Source organism: Sander lucioperca, chromosome 14 (genome assembly GCF_008315115.2).
Source record: "Sander lucioperca isolate FBNREF2018 chromosome 14, SLUC_FBN_1.2, whole genome shotgun sequence".
In the NCBI taxonomy this organism is placed as follows: Eukaryota; Metazoa; Chordata; class Actinopteri; order Perciformes; family Percidae; genus Sander; species Sander lucioperca.
Window position 1 is genome coordinate 10,608,402 of NC_050186.1, and position 6,884 is coordinate 10,615,285.

Genomic DNA, 6,884 nt, shown 5'->3' on the forward strand with positions numbered 1-6,884 from the left:
TTACAGAGAATATGTTTAGGTCATTTCCTCTCTAACTGGGACGTTTTGGGAGCGATTGGTGGGATTACTGTGGACGAAGTACACGCGGAGATACACTGGTAAGAGCCAATGAGGTTTAACCATGTATCAGCTAATTTAAATAGCTCACGTTACTGTATGGTGTCAACAGTTAACTTAATTTAATATTGGATGTGGAATTTTCTGTGGCAGGGTGCAAATGTTCCACCAAAACAAGTTCCTTCCTGAGACTATTTAGCAGAGCCAGCGTTGCTGCGTCCAGAGCTTAGCGCCACCCAAGACCGTTGGGATTGGTTTAAAGAAATGCAAACAACCCAAAGTGTGTTTTTGTCCTATCCCAGAATGCATCTGTGGTGTAGCCAGGCCTTATGCTGTGTTCCAGTCAACCCGTAACTCGTGTTTTCACAACCTTCTCCCCGTGAAAGTGCCCTGGAACGGCAGTCAAACCTGTAACTTACTCCCCGTGAACTGGTACCAGATGGTTGAACTCCCAGTTACAGTTTCTGACGTCACACACACATAAACAACAATGGCGACCCCTGTTGATGCTGTACAGACGCCGGTGGTTAACGGTGAGAAATAGAAATAAATAGACATAAATAGGCAACGTAAAGTAATTCTGCACATTGTAATCAAAACAATACACATAGCCTACGATTGTGTACTACTTCAGGTTATGTTTATTAAATGATGCCCAAAATATGTTGTCCACTAGAAATCGCTAGTATCAGCTAGCGCTAGCTAAGGTCAACATTAGGAAGCCGCTAGCTAACGCTAGCTAGAAGGGTTTGTCGTGACTTTGCCTGGAACGTTACCAAGTCGTGAGTCGTGACTTGAAGTCGTAACTTACGGGCTAAAAATTGTGTCTGGAACGCAGCATTACTCCACAGCGCTGTGGAGATAGAGCCGGCAATGTGAGACTACTGAGGATGTAACAAAGGAAATAAAACATGCAAAAGAATGTTTTAAATCTTTTGATATTGTTTTAAAGACTTATAGACATAGTTTAAGTGAAGTAATTGAGTATTGTGTTTGTTACTTTGGAGTAAAGGATCTGAATACCGCAGCGCTGGTTTTACAGTAAATGGATCGGATTCTTGGAATAAGCAAAGCCATCAAGCCTTTATGGTTTCTCTCCGTGTCAACCAGTGGTGTAGTCTAATGTATTGTAGTGGGTATACTGTACTGTATTGTAATGGCAAAATTATATTTAAGCATGATTCTTTATGTTCTTGTCTTATTTCTGTTTTACTTTGTCTCACAATGCTGAAAGTGAGTTTTTCTTATTCTCACATGTTGAAAGTAAGAACCACAGTAGAGCTTAGATCGGCCCAAAAAATCAAGCCCAAACCTGCCCGAGCCCGAGCACGTTGCGTCCGAGCCCGGCTCGGCCCGACACATTAACTGTAATTATGAGCCCGAGCCCGATTTAAACCCGACACTTTTTTAATACGTGGGCCGTTATAACTGACGTTCTCAACTACAATTCAGAGTTGTTTGAACTACAGAAATCTGTTTAGAATAATACAACAAGGACGAAGCATGTAAACTGCTGTTAGTTCAGAATGGAACGGATCGCAAGTGGATCCGAGTGAAGAAACGTAAAAAAAAAAAGAAACAATGATGAACAACATATTGTTGTCACTGCCCACGACTTGTTTAAACTGCTTCCATACCTCCGACTTTCCTCCACACTTGCTCAAAGGTAATTCTCCTGTTTTTCTTTTTTTCTTTACATCTTCAAGCTCCCGGTGTGATGCGTGCGAGAGGAGGAGACTCCGCGCATGAAGTGCTGCATTTTGTAAATGCAGCCTAACTTTTGTACACATTTGTTACTTTTATATAGCCTATATATATATATTTATAATATTTCTGATTATGGCATAGCTATCTCCCCACCCAAATAGGATAATAAGGTAATGGATAAAAAAAAAAATTGCTTGATGAAGGATCCGGCCCAGGCGCGGTCCGGCCCGGGCCCGGCCCGGCCCGAGGATGTGGCGGAAAATAACGGCCGAGGTCCGGTCGGGCTCGGGTCGGGCTCGGGTCGGGCTCGGGCTTCGGCCGAGAATCTAAACTCTAAACCACAGTGTCTGGGAACAGTAATGTGTACGCTGAACAGGTCACCCTAAAACTATCTGTTATTTCTCCCTGAATAGTTGAGACTTCTCACATAGTTGAGATAAAGGGGATGTCTAAACCTTGGGGTAGAAAGTGGTACAGAGGGGAAGAAGTGAGGTGGCTCCTGAATGTCTGACTATGTTTGATTGTAAGAAATGTTGAGTCATGTTTAGAAAGGGGGGCATGTCTTTCTATCTCACTGGAGACGCATATATACTGTGTGCTTTTTGTTATTTGTGGAAGAGACCTTTCACACCAGAGCTGCGTGCCTTTTGTGAACCGTGTGCTTCCTGCATTTGCAAATGTAAATAAATACTCAAAGACCAAACTTTGGTTTAATCCTCAAATCGTCCTTATTTGTTTCATCTGGTGTTTTTGATACGCACTCCTGCTGCTAACAAGAAACACTTCCACTACAGTATACGTATGGGCCTATATGTATGGGCCAGGATGGGCCTTGGGGAGGAAAATTTTGAGCATCAAAGACTTTATTTCCTGCATTCTGATACACTTTTTTGCACCAATTTACAGTGTAAATACCTTTATTTAGCCTATGTGAAGAAGAAAAACACAGATGACAATTCAAAATATACCATAATTAGAATCCAGAAAAACGTCATAATTCAATGCATAATCAGCCAAAGTCCGCATATTTATGCGGGGGGGCGCATTTTTTTCAAATACGCCGCACTTTCGCAGCATAAATTTCCGATTTCCACGCAAAATATGCGGGGCTTGCATGATTTCATAATCTCCGCATTTTCGTTGCAAAAAAGTCACACATATCTTAGCAGAAAGTTGAAAAATGTTGCGTTTACTTCACACAAGAGCAGCCAGTTTCCCCTGTTGCCATGGGAACGTTATGAAATGATGTAATTACGCAACGTGAACATCATCGAAAAGCTGCGAACCCCGCGACGAAGCCACGATGGAACCGCAGTTTTTGCAAGTTCCCGCAATTTCATCGCATAAAATTGCATAAATATCCCGCATATTCCATCGCATTTTTTAAGAAAACGTGCCGCATAATCAAGGATTTTTGACCGCAACAATCACAAAAAAACTTTTCTGGAAGGACTGTATAATGGAAAGTATGTTGGTGCGTGTCATTGCACATTTTTAAGTGGGTATATGGAAATCCTGGAGCTTTCTTAGTGGGTATACTGCGTATACCTGCGTATCACGTAGACTACACCACTGGTGTCAACACATTGAGATATGTATAAAAGGCTAATGTTAAAAGCTGCTTGATAACTGAGTAAAAGAAAACAGAGATTTATTCATCCAGGATGCGGTGAATTTGCAGGTTTCTGGGCTGTAAAGCCCAACGAGCTTGCTGCATTGTTCCCACTCACTCTGCTGAAACGGTACCATTAACTGCACCATTATTGCGGTCGGCAGGCTTTACAGCAGAAGGTTAAAGTCATAAAGAGTTGAAAAGGTCAACTGAGTGACAGTAAATCTTGTTGTGGACTTAATGAGTTTAAGACTCAAGTGTTGTTGTGCGATGGAGGCAGACCTGAGTGTGCTCTGACTGGGCTGTTCACGCCATTATTGTACATTACACGACTGAAAGTATGTGGACAGTGGACAAGACAATCATACGGACACATACGTATTACATCTGTGTTTTCCTGCTGTAGATGTTTAAGGTTGTGCTCATTTTAACTCCTTTATAAACTGTTGGGTAATTTAACTCTCTGAGGTCTAAGGGCATTTTCACATTTCTTCTTAAATTCACCTTTTAAGTAGACTGGTTAAACCCAGCCCAATCTGCCGGCGATTTGATTTCTCCCTACAGCTCAGGCTGGAGACCTGTACATTTTTCTATCCTGCTTCCGTTACAAATCTGCGGGACCAATCACAAACTGGCTTATCCACCTGGCGCGCTATTGGCAGGTTTAACACGATGACGATAGAGAAGCTACGGCGAGCAGCTTTTTGTTTACATTCAACGTGGCGGCCACCGAAGCGCAGCGACCCGTTGATCGCCCTGGAACAATTCCTACAAAAGAAGGATGTGTTTGCCTTAAGGCAGCTACACACCGGGCCGACTTCCAAAATATTGGAAGTCGAAATAAGCGCTGAAAATGTAAAAAAAAAAAAAGCGACAAATGTTAGTTAAAGCAACAAAAACACTGAAAGAACTTCAAATTTTAGAAAAAGCGCCAAAAAATTTTTTCCAAAACATTGAAAAAAGTCACAAAAACATCGGGAAAAAAGCCATAAAAATGTTGAAAAAAGTGACCAAAACATTGAAAAAAAAAATGGTGGACAGGAAGACAACACAAGGGTTAACCCTTTAAGGCGCTGACACACAGAGCTGATAATTGGCCGTCTGACAGTCTGGCGATGCCGGTGACTCGAGTCTGTTCGGTGTGTCCCGTGCCGTCGTCCGTTGGAGGAGCCGTCGGCCTTCATTTTGGCCGACCTGACATGTTCAGTCGGAGACAGGACAGTCGGGACTCACCCGGAAATGGCGAGCAGGATGAGCGTGACTAGAGTCTCTCAAAATCTGACGAAAATCTTTTAAACTGACCTTTGTTGATCTGAGATGAAGACAGAGTCAGCAACTGCACGGCCTATTTCTCTCTTAAAATGTTTTCAGAAACACGTTTCGGTGAACTATTTTAGTACAACATGAGATCGTATTCTGATCGAGTCGCCAGTAATGGCCGGTTGAAAAATCCAAAATCCGGGAGCAGCAGCCAGACCCAGGTGACGCGTCCGTCCAATCAGCTGCCGGTTTTTATTTTTTGGGCGACAATACAGATTAGCGCCGCCTGCTGTTATGGAGATATATTACGTCTCGTCTCTTCGGTGTTCTGAGGAACTTTTTTGACCAACTCGGGGAGACTGATCAGTCACACTGGCTTTACTGCCGACGGTCGGCCGTCTGGTTGGTCTGTAACGGCTTTTACTACCGACCGGCTTTGGTAAAAGCCTAATTTACCAGCTAGCCCCGCTGGTGGCCAAAAGAATGGAGCTCATGGATCGTTGGTCTGATTGGTTGAAGGACTATCCAATTGCGTACGGAGTCATTTGAAATATGCCCGTTGATCACGCCTCTTGTGCAGTAGAAAATACAGAGCAGGCTCCCCAGACTAATGTTCAATCTTAAAAGACTGAGCTTGGTCTGGTGATAGCCAGACTACCTTTTGTCAAAACATCGCTTGAGGGTTAACCCTCTGAGGACAAAAGACGCACCGACGAGTCCAAGCAATGTTTGGCAAAAAGTAGGGATGTCCCGATCAGGTTTTTTTGCCCTTTAGTCCGAGTCAGAGTCATTTGATTTTGAGTATCTACCGATACCGAGTCCCGATCCGATACTTCTATAATATATAAAAAAAGAATAAAGAAGAGCAAAATAACAGATCCAGGATGTTCCTTATTTTTTATTTAATTCACCTTATTCTAACATTCAACAACTCTGTTAACAAACAGAGCACTTCTGTTACATATCTCACAGTTTGCTACGGCAATGTTGTTGTCATCAACTTTATAATACCTCCAGACCGCAGACATACTCGCGCTTTCCGCTTCAAGCTGCTTCCGTGTTCTACTTTGCCGGCATTTAACCAATAGCGTCTCTGCAACAAAGTGATGTCATGCTGCACGCGTTGCTGTTTCTGTGTGGAGTCAAAAGGGTCTAACTCTGGGCCACCGCATAACTACAGATGTGTTAAAAAATAATGAGAATATATATACATATATATCTGAGTCCTGATCGGGAGGTAACATCCGATTCCGATCGAGTCTGAAATCATGTGATCGGACCCGATTTCCGATCACGTGATCGGATCTAGACATCCCTAGCAAAAAGTGACAAAAACCAAACAAAATTTTTTTGAAAAAAAGATGATTTTTTGGGGCATTTTAGGCCTTTATTTCCACAGGACAGATGAAGACATGAAAGGGGAGAAAGAGAGGGGGAATGACATGCAGCAAAGGGCTGCAGGTCAGAGTCGAACCTGCAGCCGTTGCGTCGAGGAGTAAACCTCTATATGTGTGCGCCTACTCTACCAACTGAGCTAACACAGCCACAATTTTTGAAATTTTAAGGGGCATCCTGGTAGCTCACCTGGTTGAGCGTGCGCCACAAGCACTAAGGCTCAGTCCTTACTGCAGCGGCCCAGGTTCAAGTCCGACCCGCAGTTCTTTGCTGCATGTCATTCCCCTGTCTCTCTACCCTCTGTCCTATCAATAAAGGCCAAAAAGCCCACAAATGAAAAAAATGTTGACCCAGAAAAACAAGAAGTTGCATGGTTGACGGGAAGACAACACAAGGGTTAAACAGGTTTCTATATATGTGGGCTAACTTTATGTCCTTTAGTTGTTGGTTCCTTTGTTGTACATCATCTCATACAAGTCGTAAAATCTGCATCAAACCAAGAGCTGCAACTGGAAGTGCAGAGAGCGTGGACAGGGGGTCTTTGTACTCGGTCAGGGTGGAGTTCAGGGGAATTTAATGACACAAACACCCCCCACACATGCCAAACACTGAGGCTTTAACATGCTGCAGCCCCTCCCCGACAACTATGTAGTGAGAGCCATTCACAACTCATGGTCTATACCTTTATTGTTTTACGTCTTGTATTTACTCTCATTCTATCAAGGGGCGTAACTTTGGGTTCAACATTGGGGGGGGTTGAGATGTTCAACTATCTAGGGAGGTCCCAGGACATGTCTGCTTGTATTTAAAAACAGGAACAAAAACATAGAAAAATTCAGAAAAAAATTCAGAA